The sequence below is a fragment of the Sebastes umbrosus genome, chromosome 19, assembly GCF_015220745.1.
Source record: "Sebastes umbrosus isolate fSebUmb1 chromosome 19, fSebUmb1.pri, whole genome shotgun sequence".
In the NCBI taxonomy this organism is placed as follows: domain Eukaryota; kingdom Metazoa; phylum Chordata; class Actinopteri; order Perciformes; family Sebastidae; genus Sebastes; species Sebastes umbrosus.
In genome coordinates this window covers 26,697,420-26,715,470 of record NC_051287.1, presented here as the reverse complement: position 1 = coordinate 26,715,470, position 18,051 = coordinate 26,697,420, and the positions used below count along the sequence as shown (strand labels likewise).

The following is an 18,051-nucleotide window of genomic DNA, read 5'->3' as shown; positions in this document are numbered from 1 at the left end:
CTTTTCATTTGACATGTGAAAATATGATTCCACATTATGAACATACAATGTTTGTGTAATTTGTTTTACATAATTATAGCCACAGTAATATAAGTTTCATACTATTATATGCATTTATACATCCTAATTTAGATCCCTGTCATGCACCACACACACACACTAACACAGATTCTAGCCTCTGTGATTCACTTGTTCTTTTTTTCCCCCTATTCATTCAAATTCATCTTGTGATGTTTTATTCTAGGTCCACTGATGCGCTGTTAAAATCTGAAGTCTTGCTATGTTTTTATTCCCGGTACACTGGATTCATATGAAACTTTAATGATCTCTGTATAGAAACTGGGTCATTGCAGCAACTGTGAACGCGATATAGAATAAGACAAAGAGAAAGTACTGAGAATAGTACACGTATTAACAGCACTTTCACATTTTGTAAATAATATACAGATGTGCAAATTGGAGCAGATGTGCAAGTGCACATTCAGCATGAGAGAGGATTTTCTAATTTCTGTATTAACATCACTGTAAATGATTTTACAGTCAGATTCTGAGATATTTGCAAATTTTTATCTCGTCATTTTCCTCGTTCACCGTTCAGCAAAGTAATTATCATCAACAATAAAGAGCGGGGCCTGGGTCAGCTCATTGTCTGCTCATCCCTTTCACAGTCTCTTCTACCTCTGCCACTGTCAGATCTGCATCTGCTGTCAGTCCACCCACATGTCATCCCTCTGTTTTGCTTTGTTACTCCTCTTCTTTTTTATATTCTGCTCATCCCGTTCCCCTCGGGGTCCTCACTCCTGGAGGCCTTCGGGTTCTGCAGATGGACTCGGCTCAGCTTCGGGGAAAAGGAAAAGAGGGGTTTCTCTTCTGGTGGGTAAAAGAATGATGACACGGTGGACGGGTTGTGCCCTGCGGCCTGATTGTGACGTCCAAATTTATAGAGGACGGTGGACATGGAGTGGGAACTGCCTGTCAGTCCATAGAGCAGCGTGACAGGACAGATCGGATGGGACGTGTTTGAATACAATGAATGCTCTGGTACAGCGATAATGTTGATAATTAAAACACATACGCGTAATGCTTCAAGGCAAGAACAGGGAGTCCAGTCCCATCTTCATCCCCACACGTAAAATATGTAGAATCTATCAATGTGCTTTGAATTTCAACATGTAAAATAGAATGGAGGACAGGATATTAAGTAAGGAATAATACCTGACTGATTGTAATGGATGATGCAGGTCATAAGAACAACAAACAAACAAACAAACAACAAAATGCCATATGTTATCAAATTAAAAAATATGATTTGTTCTGATACTTTTCTTTTTGAAATATTATAAAATTGATATAAGCTCAGTCACCAGTGAGGAGCTCCACAGATCCTTTCAGTGATAATGCTGAGTCATTATAATCAGATCACTTTGAAGATTCTGTATTTAATCAATCATTTTTTGTATTTATATAGCAGTCAAACATCAAATGACACTCCCTGTGCTGAACAGGAGATAAAAAGAACACAAATTTAATAAATAAATATAGACATTTAAAGGGACTGTTTGTAAGAATCAGAAATACTTGTTAACAGCGACACCTGTGGCCGTTAAGTCAACGAAAGTCAGCATCCTGTTGCTCGCGCTTGTGCTCACTCTACATAGACATGAACGAGCATCGCTCAACACAGTGAGGAGACACACGTCAGCTAAAAGCACAATATCACTCTATATTTCAGCTGCTTGGCAGTAATGTTAGCTGACCAAACGAAGGTCTCTCCATGAATCAAGATCCTAGTGTTGGCTTTTCCTGCTTCAGCCTCCCGACCAGGATCAGGGGAGACAACGGAGTTCTGGTCGAAGATGATAACGTTTCTCTCTGCGGAGCCCCATCACTTCACAAGACACGGGAAACCTCTGTTGGTCTGGAGGAGCTGCAGCAGTTATTTTTGCACAAATGTCCACTGAACATTCACTAGATATTCTCAGAGCTAAACTAACTCTTCTGCAGTGTGGAGTGTGCGCGCATGCACGTGAGAGTGGAGCGAAAGAGCGAGAACGAGCGGGGTGTGTGAGTGAAGGCAGGCAGAGGAGCAGAGGAGCAGAGTACAGCAGAGACTACGGCCCTGGAGACCAAAGCTCTCCCCCGCGTCCTCCGACCACGGCCAACACTGTTTAACAGACGAGCTTCACTAGATACAACCAAAAGGTTTTGGTGCTTCACTGTAGTTTGTGTTGGAGTCTGAGTCTGAACAGCGTAGCCACACACAAAAGTGTGCATGGGACACCGACCTGGATTGGTTTATACGTGTAAGAAGTTACAAACAGTCCCTTTAAATGAGAAACAATCAAATTAAAATAAAGTATAGTATAATAAAACCAGCAACTAGATAAAAGCCAGGCTTAAAAGGTGTATTTTAAATTTCCTTTAAAAGATATCCACACTCTGCTCCACTCAGGTCCTCCGGCAGGCCGTTCCATATAGGCAGTCCTCTCCGTGGGTCTTAAGCCGTGGGCACACTGCCCGCTTCAGGCTCGCGTGACGGCAGCGTTGCATCGTGGCCGTGTGATGCCCACCTAGGGTGTTCACACTAGACGCGAGTTAGCTGCCTGTCGGGAGCGTATCTGCTACCTGTCAGCTGTGTTTCTGGTGCTGCTGACAGCCCTTTCTTTCTACATAGAGTTTGCCTTTTAATGGCCATTTAAAGGGACTATTTGTAACTTTGTACGCGCATAAATGTAGCGGGTCGTCACACATGCGCGCTCGCATATGCGCGTTCGCGTGTAGCCGCTGTACCCTCCTCCTCTGCCTGCTCTCCTTCACTCAGACAGCTCAGCTCGCTCCACCTCTAGACGTGAACGCGCGCTCACTCCACACTGCAGAAGAGTTAGTTTAGCTCTGAGAATATCTAGTGAATGCACAGGGGACGTTTGTGCAGAAATAACTGCTGCAGCTCCTCCAGACCAACAGAGGTTTTCCGTGTCTTGTGAAGTGACGGAGCTTTACGTTGTCTTCTCGTTACCGACCGGGTGCCTGTGTCTCCCCTGCTCTCTCCGGCTGCGGGCGGAGAGAGCAGGGAGACATGCTGCAGAGCCCCGCTGCCTCAGCCTGCACTTAGGCAGGAAAAGCCAACACTAGGATCAGATCTAAATCATGTTCATGGAGAGACCTTCGTCTGGTCAGCTAACATTACTGCCAAGCAGCTGAAATATAGAGTGATATTGTGGTTTTAGCTGACGTGTGTCGCCTCACTGTTTTGAGCGATGCTCGTTCAGGTATATTGAGAGCGAGCAAGCGCGAGCCCGACGCTGACTTTCGTTGATTTCACGGCCACAGGTGTCGCTGTTAAGAAGCATTTCTGAAAGTTACAAATAGTCCCTTTAACTTCATGATAAATATAATTTATATTTATTTTAGACAGAGAAAGGTTCAGAAACGTGTGGTAATTAGTAAATAATAGTAATAATCCACAATTAAAACTCGGTACTGTATTCATTTATGATGCTTTCCAAGTCACTGCTTGTTCCACATCACTGTCCGGCACATATTTCAGAATAAAAGCCTCGTGTTAACAAATGAAGGAATTCTGTGCAAAGAAAACCCGCTTTAGGGCTTTTATTTCGAAATGAAAGCAGGAAGTGTTGATTTAAACCCCAAACTTTATCCATTTTTTGAGCTCCCAAAGTTACTGCTCGTTCCACAGCACTGACTGCTCATATTTCAGAATAAAAGCCTCGTGTTAACAAATGAAGGGATTCTGTCTATAGAAAAAACGCCTGAGGGCTTTTATTTTGAAATGAAAGCAGGAAGTGTTGATTTAAAAACAAGTTTACTTAACTTTACTTTTTTTTCCATCTCCGTAACATATTCTACAGATAAACCTCGAAACTGTAGTAAAGTCTTGCTGGTATGAAGTTAATATACAGTCACTAGATCACTTTCACTGTCTGTGACATATTCTACAGATGTCTAGACATGTAAACTGTGGTTATCTTGCTGGTATGATGTTCATATACAGTCAATAGATCACCTTCACTGTCTGTGACATATTCTACAGATGTCCAGACATGTAAACTGTAGTAAAGTCTTGCTGGTATGATGTTAATATACAGTCACTAGATCACTTTCACTGTCTGTGACATATTCTACAGATGTCCAGACATGTAAACTGTAGTAAAGTCTTGCTGGTATGATGTTAATATACAGTCACTAGATCACTTTCACTGTCTGTGACATATTCTACAGATGTCTAGATATGTAAACTGTATTATGTAGCTGATATGATGTCCATATACTGTCAATAGATCACCTTCACTGTCTGTTGCTGCTGGGACACGCAGCTGAGACGCGAGCGGCTCGCGTGTAAAATAGGCGACCCTTCTATTCTATAAAATAGACGCGCGTCTCATGCGGGCAGTGTGTCCACTCTAACCTGTTAACATGGACGCCGAAATAAAAAACAACACGCCACGCGAGACTCACGCGAGCCTGATGCAGGCAGTGTGTCCACCACTTTAGACTGGACCCTGTAGGAACAACTAGAGACAACTACCAGAGGACCTGAGGGATCTAGTGGTTACATATCTTAAAACCATATCAGACAAGTAGTCGATTTAAGATTTGTTCATACATGAACACCTCCATCATAAAATAGAGTTCCTTGGCCTCTGAATTTCTCGCTAAACAGTAGGAGGAGTTTTTAAAGCGTGAGAGAAGATAGATCAAATATATTTCTCTCTAATAGCTATAGGATGTGGAATAGCGCCATCTGCCACACGGTATTATTAAAACTGTCTTTCCGGGTGGAGATACAACATTTCAACCCGTTCTCATTCCCAGGGCGTCAGATACCGACGCTTTGTCACGGCCGTCGGTGTTACAAGCACAGGGCACCGTTTTGCGGCGGTATGCGATGCAGCGGGCTTTCCATTAACTCCAATGTAAACCCATCTGCGTCAATAATAAATGCTCAGGCAAAGTGCTGTGATAGTGACGTAGTTTAAAGAGCGAAAGAGACACACATCGGGCAGGCAGGAGGGGAGGTGGATGGGTCCAACAAGCACAAGGCTTTCATCTATGATTGTTCGTGTCCAACAAGTGTTTTTGTTTAATTCACATCATTAAGCACGTGTTTACTGCGACAGAAAAGTGACGCAAAAGGCTCGTTATGCACGTGTTAAGTGCGATGGAAAAAGTGACGGAGAGGGGTCTGAAGATGACAAGTTGGAATGAGAATGTGTTTAACATGTTGGCGCTCTCACCTGCTCCCTCTGTCACTGGCTGGTCACCGACACCTCAGACATGTCAGCTCGCTGTCTCTCTTTACAAAAACTAATTCATGTTTAAAGGAGGAGAAATTGGGAGCTGTGGCATCAAATTTGCACTCATGCATATGAAATTTTACGAACAAAATAATAAAAGTGAGTTTATGTTCTATGCTCTTATCTGAGTTTTCAAAATAAAATAAATAACATCTTTTCAATTTAATGTAGAAGTGCAAACAAATATCTGCATCACGTACACTGTCCAGATACTGAAAGTCAATCCACACTTTCCAGCCAATCAGAATCCATAATTCTCAGTTAATAGACCCTCTGTGTGTGTCACTTGTGGATAAATATATAGATGTATTTTTATTAGCTGCTACAACTTTAGAAACTAGTATGTAAATCTCCCTATAAATTACCATTGTTAGTTGGTAAACCTGCTCAATTTGACACTTTGAAGTTAGAGAGCATAAAAAAATCAACATTACAATTTTTCAAAATTTTCCCAGATTCATTTAGTGCACCTCGGGGAGAACAGCATGCCTTTTATCAGAGAAATATAGTTCTAATAGCAGCTCGTAATGTAATTTAATGCATCTTTTCTCTTATCGCTGAAATCTGATAGCAACATATCCTCTCCGTCTCCAGGCAGCTGTATTTGGTTTCAAGATCCCGGAGCTAAGTGCTCTCTCTTTTGTGGGCCACATGTGTGCTGTCATTTCTATAGTGCATCCAGCCTCTGCTGTTGTACAGTAGTAATGGAAACATACTGGTGTATCTACTCCAGTCAGTCCCCACTGGCTGCAGGCCTCATTAAAGCTGTGGAGGGCTCAATGGCCTGTCACACCACATCTCTCTGCCCATTTATCTGGGGGTGACCATTGTTCCATGGTTGTGTGTGCGCGCTCTAGTGTGTCAGTGTGTGAGAGACCCAGGATGTGTGCTAGGGTATCAGTAGGTCACTGTGTTAGAGATGTTCACTGTCTGTGTCTATTTACGGCTTCCGTTTCACCACAGGCATCATGTGTCAGGACTTCACACACAAAAACATCCTCACAATCAACACTTCTATCTTTCATTGATGGAATATCAATGTTTTCTGTTTTTAGCAGAATAGTGGAAAAGCTTAATGGAAAGATTGCTAAAAAAATCATTTCACAGATTGATAATAAAGGTTGTAATATGGATAAATAATAATTTACTCAGTCTCATGTGTTCACCCCTTTAGGCCATGCTTACAATAGGCGGTAATTTATGATGTGGATATATTGTTGGCTTCTTATTTTTGCACGTTTCCTTTGCAGCATGTCTGAAAGTCCTTGCACTTTTGGCATTTTTCAGCTTATTAGAATTCCCTGCAGGAATAATCCAAGGACGCCCCTGTTCTGCAGGTGGATCATTTCAGTTGTCAGGAAATGTAGTAAACAACACTCGAGGAGAGTGATGGAGAGAATTGCTTCCATGACACTCAGGAGAAGAATGAAGGATGTCTTGTTGCATTGTATTAAACCTTAAGGACATGGGTCGGGTAGGATTAGGGCCGGGTATCGGTACTCGATTACTTCAAGATATCGACCGAAATAACCCAGTACCAAGTAGTCAAATGATACCTGCATTCAATGTTTTTGTTACCCAGATCTAGAAAAAAAAGACTGTTTGTATGGTTTCACCACAAGCATGCTTTGATTTAATGTAACGCGTGATTGGCCCACTACCACAGCAGCTACAACCGGGATTGCCTCCACACGGCTCTCAACATGGAGATGGCTGAGCCGGCAGCTAACAGCTAATGGTGCTAGCAGCTAACGGTGCTAACAGCGTGAACTAACAGGCAGAATTAACAGTATTAATTTGAGGGGGAACCGGAGGGCTTTATGTTTCTTGCAGCGGTAACTGCCGCATGTGCGCAGTGCGCGGCGGCGATTCGGGTAAGGGTAAAGCCCGGGGCACACATACAACGTCAGGAGCGCGTGGCGGCTGCGCGGCGTGGTGGCTGCGTGATACACGCGTCGGATGTTCACACCAGCTGCGTGTCGGCTGTGTTTCTGCTACTGCTGTCAGCCCTTTCTTTCTAGAGGGCTTTTATTTTGAAATGAAAGCAGGAAGTGTTGATTTAAAAATAAGTCTTTACTTTTTTTCATCTCTGTCATTTTTTTGTATTTTACAGATAGACCTCGAAACTGTAGTAAAGTCTTGCTGGTATGAAGTCAACATACAGTCAATCGATCAACTTCACTGTCTCTGACATATTCTACAGATGTCTAGACATTGAAACTGTATTAATGTAGCTGATATGATGTAATATACTGTCAATAGATCACCTTCACTGTCTGTTGCTGCTGTGAGACGCAGCTGAGACGCACGCGGCTCGCGTGTAAAATAGGCAAGACATCTATTCTATAAAAGAGATGCAGCCGAGACGTGCGTCTTATGCGGACAGTGTGGCTGCTCTAACCACGGACGCCGAAATAAAAAACAACAGGTAACGCAGCCGCCACGCGCTGCGCACGTTGCCAGTGTGGACGAGGCTTCCGTGTCCGATGTGAAGCAATTGCGGCATCTCCTGAAAGGTCAAGTCTATTCAATTTCTGTGGTTCAATGTCACATTGAGGGAAATTCATGCAATCTCCTTTTTTCGGCAGTGATATATTATAGGTAAAAAAAAATGAAAACTGAACGCTGTAATGGTATTGGTACTGGTATTGTGATTTTTAAAACGCCCAATACCCAGTCCTAGATAGGATGCACTGTTAAACATGTTATGCATATAGATTGTTTAATTGTATCCCATGATGAAATTAATCATCATGAATTTTCACACATGCATCACACTCACAAATCTCAAAACTATTTTGGTTGATCTGGACCAGTCCCAAACTCTCTTAGTTGAAGCTCTCCATTTTCTCTCTTGCTTCTGATGAAGCCATCAAACCTCCTTCTTAACCCCGCCCTGCCCCCATGACCTCCAACCTACCTTGATCCTTTATCTAAACGGTTCATATCCTGTATACAACACACACAAACACACACACGAGTGAGGCATTTGCCACTAAAGCTGGAAACACACTACACAGTATAAAGGCTGATAATCGCCCTGATGTGACCTTGATTTACTGATTTTGAGGATTGTGGAGTGTCTGCACTTGCCTGCCAAAGATAAGGCAAGACCCCTTCAGTGTCTTGCTTCCCAACTGAGAGTCAGATTTAGTCTGGGCCATCATAACTACAGTATACATGTTTGATTTTCACAGAAATCCGAACAATTGTGAATGTTGTTTGAGCTGGTAAAAGGGGCACTCCATTGAGTAAAGCTGGATTTATAACTCTGTGTTAAGTATTGACGGTGTAACTTACAAGCAGTTGCATGTAGCTGCCACATATCTCCTACATTGTTGATGCATTGATGAAGTTGAAGAAATACACCTTTTCAGTAACGCAGTCACGTTTCAGTAGACTAAAAGTCTTGGCATTTTAGTGAGAAAGTCTACTATGGGTGGGTGGGTGGATCAAACAAACACAGGACTTTCACTCAGGAGACCGCTGTACGAAGTAACCGTTGACTTTACAACTGTTACATAACATTACATAATTACACGGTTATTACGTTATTATTTTAACACAAACCATAACATGAGATTAAACGTATTTATGAATCAGATTTTTGGTTCAGAACGTTGACATTCAACGTATCCCATGGTTTGCAGAAACGTACAATTTTTCTGGCGACTGGGTTCATCCACAACACATCTATCTGCTATTGTGATGGTGTTATCAGCAGGTGAATATAAATCGAGACCTAGGTGTCAATAACTTATCTGTAACTATGGCTAATTAGCCAATCACAGCATTCTGCATTTTACATCTAAACTGGTTGATCTTGACATTTGGCAGGACATGAAATTAACAGAGCAGGTTTGTTTGAGTAGCCAAGAACAAAAACAACATATTTTTCAAGTGGAGCTGCAGAAGACAAGTTATTGTGACTTTTAGTCCCTAGTATAGGTCAAGCTCCAAAAACACTGGATCCTTCTTTTTAATCTGTAACGCAGTTTTTGTGTTGAAGAGCAAGTTGAGATAACGCTGATGACATCGTCAGGGGTTATTTTAGCTTTTCTCCTCAGACTTCACAAAGCTCCTCCAGAGCCACAGAAGACTGCAGTTGGAGAACAGGTCTTAGTGAAAAGGGAGAAAGGCTACCGGCTGAGCAATGCTCACCATGACTAATAAACTGACTATTATGTCTGAAATAGGTGGATTTCAAATTTAACAACTCAAATCTGAGTGGTGTTGCCCTTTTTGGACAGTTCTTCCCCTAATTAATTTATCATTTACTGGAAGAGATTTCAAATGACCCAGCAAGCTTTAGGCACTTACTTCATAGACTTACTTCCTATTTTATTTTCTTGATTTTCTTATAATGTGGTACAAAACAGAGGAGTAAAAGCACATTTTAATATATACATACGTGCCCCCTCCTCCTGAGTTATTCCTGTACCACACAAAAACACCCACAGGTGCCTTTATAATCCAATCTGAAATGTTCTATTTATTTCTAAAGAGAAAATATGTTTAAAGTCCTGTGGCGTCGCCACCAGATGAATGTGAAGTAAAAGACTGTCGCATCGAATGTTTCATGTTCTTTTAGGAATGTTTTTTTCCTGTTGGCGTTCAGTGTTCAAGTGTAGAAAACAGAAAAATGAATAAGGTGAAACTGGGAAGGAAATTATGCATAGACTGTTATAGTAAATACACTGCAAGACACATCCAGTAATGTGAGGAAGTCAACAGTAAAGTATGTTTTATGGTCTTGTTTACCGCCCATCAATCACAAGTTAGGTGGTAAGGAAAAGAAATAGAAGAAACTTCACTGTTCTGATACATGATTTAATTAGAAAATAAAGATAGAATTGCCGTAGTTGGGGAATTAACTAATACTTTGAGACAGATGTGTAATCTGCACTAAAACATGTCTAATAAGCCACACCTGCTGCCCAAAATATAATTGCAAACTTGGACTGAATTGCTGTGGACAATAAAAATCACTGAAGCTAAAAGAACACAAAATATAGGCTACTGTCAGGTCGTATTATTAAAGCTCCTGGCTATGGCTTTCTCTGCACAGAGTGTGGATTTGTGGCACATTGACCCTCTAAATTGGGATTTCTTTCCCATCTATTAAAGAGAGTGTGAAGTTTTGTTTCTTTTTTGTTTTAGGGTTTCAAAATGTGTGCTGCCATTGTAGGAAACCCCCTGTGTGTGTGTTGGTAACCAGATTTTTTTAGTACTCGCTGTTTCATTCCAAGATCCATGAAAGATTACTTGAATAAGTCGCACAAAGCTCACGTCTCAAATTATTTTTTTCTAAATGATTAATATCAATGCTTAAGGTCATGGAGGTATCATAATGCACTTAATGACACCCATGTATTGGAACATTTCATGGCGGCATGTTACAAAGTCCTGAAAAAAAAAAATGACTTGGTAACATCATTTGTTAAATCTGAAAATAGGAACAATAGACCATTCTAACTCCATAGCACTTAAAGGGGAAGTGCACCAATTTTACACATCAAAGTCTGTTTACACACCTGATTTGACTGTTATCAGGCAGTTAAACAGGCTTTATCGGTCGCTCTAAACACCATAGATCTGGGTCATTAGGGGCCTACTACGCCTACTACATTGTAAAAGGGAAAGCGAAACTCAAAAGCAAGACGTTCTAACATGTAAAACTGGATGAAATGTTACGTTTTGAACACAAACAAAAGAGCTTTTTCAGGTTTAGGCAACAAAACCACTTAGTTAAGATTAGGGAAAAAACATTATGTTTTGACTTAAAATAACTACGTTTCAAAAGTGAAAGCGAAACACAAAGATAACTACAATTTGTTGGTTTCACACAGGATGAAAACTTGGATGAAAACCCTGTTTTCCCATGAAACGATATCCTGAATCTCTGACTGAACTGTTTGTGGTCAAGTTGCATTGTGGGTGACAAAGGTGCCAGGTTTTGACAAGGAAGAATCATGGATGTATAAAGAGAACTGGATCCAGCGTTGGAGGCGGGGCCCCGTTCATTCCTATGAAAGTTGCTCAGTGACGCATGAAGACAAAATGGCTCAACTTCAGCCTGGAAAAGTGCACATGGAACATGCACAGTAGTGTCCGCTCGGTCACATGACTCGCTCACGGGGTCCCAACGTCAGGCCGTCGTCACAGCTTGTGCTCCAGCCGTGGTCTGGGTCTCACTCACATGAACGGAGGAAGGGAAATAATTCTGGATTTGGCTATTAATGCGTTTTACAGCTTTTAGGACCTGATGATTTAAATAAGGACTATTAGAGTGTTCATACTGGGGAGTTGATTCACCTCAAAAAAATGATCCTCTGAGTTACAGACATCTCTTTCTCAATGTAAATCTATGGGGAAAAGTATTTTTGGGCCAAATGGCATCACGTGACGGACACGGAAGTTGCAGTACCGCCGTTTGGCCACTACAAAAGTTTGGATCAACGACTGGCGATGAAGAATGCGTAGAATGAAAAACAAATCTTGTTTTGCTGTATCGATCGTGACTCCGACAGTGTAAAATATTGGTGTATAAATTGAGTACTCTTCATACAGTATCAAGTGGGATATGGCTTGTTGTATCTTGCCACATAAAAAAGGGTGAGGGTTTACATGAATGCACATAGCGGCCATTCTTTATACAATACTGTTCATGAGAAAAGCAGTGATGCAACCATGTGTGCAAACCAAGCCATGAAAAAGGAGTAACAATGAGATATTTGAAAGATTATCTGTTTAACATGAAGTTGAACATATGCATGGCACTCAGTGAAGGTGCAACAGCAGCTCCTTCTGCAGAGACAGATGCATTCTGTATGTAGGTCAGGAGGAGAGCAGCATGTTGGCTATCACAAACAACACACCACGCCATTGCTTTTCCCTAGGAACTGTAAGGGGTTTGTCTTTTTCCAGGTGCATATACCACCATAAAGCGCCCTTTATGAAACGCACCGGGCCTTCAATTAACTATAATGTAAACCCATCTGCTCCGAGAAAGTGCGTCAAATTTATTTATTTAATTTTTTCATTGTGGTTTATTATCACTATTTACTTTCTTTCTCTTTATTTTTATTTTATTTATTATTTTTTCCCCTATTTATTTTCACGTTTTTATTTACTTTAGTTTATTATTATTCCTATTCTATTTTTTTATTCTTTTATTTGTATTTTCTAACTTTATCTCTCATTTTTATTTTTATTTTTTTTATTTATTTATCTATTTATTTATTCTTTTACAATTCCTTTTCTATATACTTCTCTTCTCTTCTCTCCTAATATAAGTATAAATAAACTTGTTATTTTTCCTCCCTGTACATTTATGTATTCTCTGGACCTGTGGAAGAAAAATATGACTCATTCCTACTTAATGGAACAATGTATGGACATTGTGGGGATCTCGAAGCTCACGGACTGCCTCCTAAGGACACTTATGACACTGTTGTGTCATGTCGAAACATGTGATTGTGCTGTATGATTGTACCTGTTGAAAGGAAATAAAAAGAAGTTAAAAAAAGAAAGAAAGTGCCTCGAGAGTGTGGTGACGTAGTTTAAAGAGCGAAAAGTGACATTGGGCTGGCGGGAGGGGAGGTGCACGGGTCCTACAAAAACAAGGCTTTCATCCAGGATAACGCTGTTTGTGTCCCGTGTGTGAAGTTTCACTTTCACGTTACAGTCAGCTGTTCGTTTGTGTCCCACGTTCACAATTTTAAGTTTCATTTTCACTTTAAAACCGTAGTAGTTTTTAGCGGAAACCATGTTGTTTTTTCCTAAACCTAACAAAGTGGTTTTGTTGCCTAATTCTAAAGAGACACCAAGGGGCGGGACGAAGCACCAGAATGTGACAAGTGGGAATAAGAATGTGTTGGACATGTCCAAAACGGACACTAGAGGGGAACCTGGAGCATCATAGTTTGAAGCATTGGGCCAATGAACAAGCATCAGCATTTGACGAGTTGGGAGTGAGAATGTGAAGGGAGGCAACACAACTCCTGAATGCTTATTGTAATGATCACAATATTTTAAACTCTCGTGTGTCCTGCCTTGATTAGGCACACATTCAATATGATATGTATGCTTAATATGATATCTTTAAAGCAAATAATGACATTATTTCTACAACTGTGTTGAATGTTTAATATGCATGACTGTGGGTAGATACTGCATGGTATGGTTCTGGGTATTGATGAAGTCTCTATTTTTTAATCTCTTTCCAAGGCTTGCTATTTTGTGCTTGCTTAGCTATTTCCACTCACACTTTGTCTTTCTAGTTTGGGAATGATTCCCTCGGATGCCATGAATTAGTAATGGCAGATCTCAGAGTTGCAGAGAGAAAAGTGTTGGCTAAAAGGGAGGCATGTCAATTTTGTCTCATCCATTGCTCTATACAAATATTTTACCCCAGGAACGAGGAGATCAATTATGAGATCAATCCATTTGACCCAAGACACAATGGTGGAATGATAATAGTTTTGCAGGTATTCGGTCATAAACCAAAGTATAGGACAAATTAAGACTTTGGTCAGATGATGGTGCCAGATGAAAAGTTAGGGGAGTTATCTTTATCATTAGGATTTATCCTCCTGGAATCATGAGTGTATTTCACAGGATAAGAGAAAAGTTTGACCTGCTGGTGGCACTGGATTAAAGGTCGGAGGGTCACTGGGGACCATAACTAAACAAAATGTCATTGCAATCCATCCAATAGCCTTTGAGATGTTTCAGTCTTGATAAGATAAGTGGTGGACCAGACCAACATTGCCATGCCGCTAGTGCGCACCATATACAGTTATAGTATGAATCAGTTAGCTGCACGTAGCAAGGGGAAAGTGTCTAACGATATAGAGTGCTCCAGGGATGACGTCGTTTTGTAGGCCAACAAGGAAGTCTGGATTTTGGATTTTTGAAAAAAATAAGCTCTGTGGCAAACAAACTTTTATGATACTTACATGTTATCTTCACAAATGAACACCGCTTTTATAATTTTTGAAGCGTGAATGCTCGAGTGCGAGGCTGTAAAGGAGGACGAGTTGGTGTGATGACGTTTAGCAGTCTCATTTAGCCACTTGTAAAGGCTTCAAAATTGTGTGGGGCATTTATTGATGTATTTTATATCGTAGTACAAAACGTTAAAATCTCTTCAGCTTGTGTTAACCACAGACCTGATTTCAGGCATCTAACTAAAAACCCATTGACCATAAGTGCTAAAATGCTAACTCATTTCTGGGTTTTAGGACTCATTCCTGCAGCACTCTACATATATACCATATATACCATATATACCATATATACCATCAGACTGGAGAACCTGTTGGAGAGAGAGTGGCATTCCCACTGCCACTTGTCCACAATTAAAGAAAGAACCCTAGTTCCTATATTTGGCTCTAAAGGTACATACAGTGCTTTTTTTAATGCACAGACACATGAAAATGTTTTAGTGAAGGTGTGGGTGGGGTTACTGAGAAAAGGTGTCGAGTTAGTTGAAGTCCAACTCTGGAGCCACCTATATGTTACATGGAAATGCCCTTTATTGAATCAATAGTAAAAGAAACATTCATTCTGAAATAATGATAATAATACACTTAAGGAAGACAAATTACAGTATAAAGAGAAGAACAATAAAACAGATGACATGGTTTAGCATTGCACTATGTGCATGTCCTCATACAATAATGCCTCTGGATATCACAGCTGCCTATTAGTTTTTTAATAAGCACCTTCCTATCCACGGTGGGCCATTAGTAGCCTGAAAATAATCACAGCAGGGTCCAAAGAGTCCATCCACGGCCTGAGCCAAAGAGAAAAACAGACGGAAATTCCATCAGTGCAGAGATGCAGTGAGGAATAAAACGTTGTATACACAACTAAAAGAACACGCTTCCCTGAAGCATGACAACTTTGAACAAAAATCTAAATTTAGCGATCGACTGAGCAGCCTCGATAAACACGGGGAGAAAACATTGAAGGGTTTTGCAACAATGGAATGAAGGAAAGATCATTACAGCATGTCGGGAACAGAGAAAGGAGCAGATATCCGTGCGACAGACAAGAAAATCTCTCAAGTTCCCACTTAACTGTCTCAGGTTGAGTGCATCGAGCAGTGACGGGCCCTGAAGCAGCCATGGATCTGAATCTAGTTAACCCCAGCAGAGACCTCCTGTCAGAGAGGCCACTGTGGTCGAGATAGCCACGGTGCTGCTGCTGTGCCGCCTGTTCCAACAATCGCCCCGACACCTCCTGGCTCTGTGACCCCTCGCTGCTCGCTGATCAGCCTTTCCATATATAGCATTCAGACTTACGGGAGACGACTTTGCCCACGACTACAGTCTGTCTCACTGCCTAATCATACATACATTTTTCATGAGAACCTCCACACACACATAAAACCTGAAGGTCTCATGATCTATTAAGCTTCTGTGATAGTATCAAGTTATCAAATGCCTCAAAGCTCAGCTGTCATTTTGACCGTGACAAGTCTCCTGACGGACAGGATTAGCTGCAAGTGAGACTAGTTGGACAATGCATTATTATGTGGTGGAATTGGTCTGTGTTTCAAATTCATACAACACAGTTTCCTGTGTGTGTCTCCGGACCTCAAAACTCAAGATATAATCCTTAAGATTTAAGTCGTGGTTGATTTTTGTGCACTTTTCTCATGTCTGCTTCATAATAAAAGTCAGACAAAAGCTTTTAATCGCAAGCGGTGGCAGTAGATTGTTCCCAGTAACTTAATACAGCTCTGACAGGGTGTAAAGAGTGTGACTAGTTAACAGTGAGGCTGTTTCAATAGGTAACGTTGTGCTGTATTACATGTGTACATTGTTTTCCTGTGAATCCCTCATGCTTGGGTATGCAATCTGTCATTACAAAAAATATATGGTAAATACTAAATGTTAATACATTTATTGGCTAATGCAAAAAAACTAAACAAATATCTATCAAAACGGGGTTTGATTTCATGAAAATACTAAGGATCAGAACTTCAAATAATTAGTTTGACATTTTTGGAAATGCACTTATTCACTTTCTCAGCAAGAGCTGGATAAAAAGATCAATACCACTCTCAAGTCTGTACAGTAGGCTAAATATGAAGCTACAGACAGCAGCCTGCTAGCTTAGCTTACCTTAGCATAAAGGCCGGAAACAGGGGGAAAGCTAGACTGGCTCTATCAGAAGCAAACTACAGCTCACTTATTAACGGGTTATATTTCGTTTGTTTAATCTGTACAAAAAACAAAGTAAAATCACCGGTTAAATCACAACTTGTTGTTTTGGTGCTGGAAGGTGGGTTTTTAGCACGTTTGGACTATGGCTGTATAATAAGAACTGCATACTGGACCCCCAGATTGCTCGCCTGGCGCATACGCAAAAAAGTTTTCTAGCTTTGCAGTAATGTTTCTCCTGCTGGCCCTGCCCACGAGTTCTCATTCGACCCATAAACTTTACATTAAAGGGAACCTATTATGCTTTTGTGCATTTAAAAGGTTTGCAAAGTTACAAACCCCAAGGTCCACACTAAAGGGAGTTCCTCTCCGCCACAGAAAAACTGCTCCTCTACTGCCTAAAACGCCTCGCTTGAAGTCCCGCCTTTTCTTCCGTAACGTGGTGATGTCACCAAGTAACACATTTGCATAATACCTGTCATAATAGTCACAATCAATAATCAACCTTGTTTGTAGGTCTCCTGTCAACAATGATGGATTTTTCGCTGCAATACCGTGAGTGGCCACTGGAAGAAATTGGAAACAAGGCTGAGTGGTGGCGCCGTATCCAGTTCTTATTAAACATCCACGGTTTGGACAGAGCCAGGCTAGCTGCTTCCTCCTGTTTCCATAGCGTACAGTGCACGAGATTGGTATCAATCTTCTCATCCAACTCTCGGCAGGTGAAAAGAATATTTGGAACTATCCCTTTAATGAGCTTTCTATAAATCTCTTTCCGTGATGTTCTTTAATTCATCCTCTCTCACGCTCTTTCCCTCATTGTTTACCAAAATTCTCCCTCTCCCTCCACCTCTGACTCTTTATAACCTCCCTTTTCTCACTTTGTTTCACTTCGCTCATCCCTCTGCCTTTTCTGTTCTGGATGGGAGGCTAAATTAGTGTGTAATTATAGTCGCTGGCTCTTGGCTGTGTGGCTCTAATGGAACAGAGCCTCTCCATATACCTCGGTAATAGTCTGACAGAATCCAAATGAGAGGGGCTCCCGCTCCCAAATGCTAACTTGATTCTCTGCACACACCTTCCACAGACAGCCTGCACTGTCCAACGCTGGAATTGGAACAAATGAGACACAAAGAAGATGACATGGCTGATAGCTCTGACATTTCCAATGATCGTCAGTGTTGTTGCAACAGCAGCTGTTGCATTCAATTCCACTGTATGTCTGGTGGCACTGCTTTGAATAATGAACTAGTTAGAAAAGTTCATGATGAATTTTTGCTGTAAGTGGAGTGGAATTTTGTGTTGGGTCATTAGAACTACAGTATGTTTTCATACAGAATGCCAGTCATGCATGCACACACACACATAGGGAGATGCTCATTATCTCCTCGGAGTTGTCCCCATTTTTATTCCTTCAGCGGCAGAGAGGTTTGTGAAATCTCTCCTGGAAAAGCACAGCGCCACAGCGCCGATCCTGACCCAGATTCCTTTCCTCATTGTTTAAAGGTAAGGCTCAGATTTGGAGCTGCAGGTGCGCACACATTCTCTCAGCTGGAGCGGAA

General features: G+C 41.2%; 1 long non-coding RNA gene across 1 annotated transcript; it reads right to left on the bottom strand.

The window, feature by feature from the left end:
• Window positions 1-317: 317 nt before the first annotated feature.
• On the bottom strand, window positions 318-11,564 carry LOC119477848. The gene is made up of 3 exons (XR_005204331.1): window positions 11,413-11,564; window positions 2,128-2,132; window positions 318-328 (listed from the first exon to the last, which is right to left on the bottom strand). It is a non-coding gene; the product is annotated as an uncharacterized LOC119477848 (long non-coding RNA).
• Window positions 11,565-18,051: the final 6,487 nt, after the last annotated feature.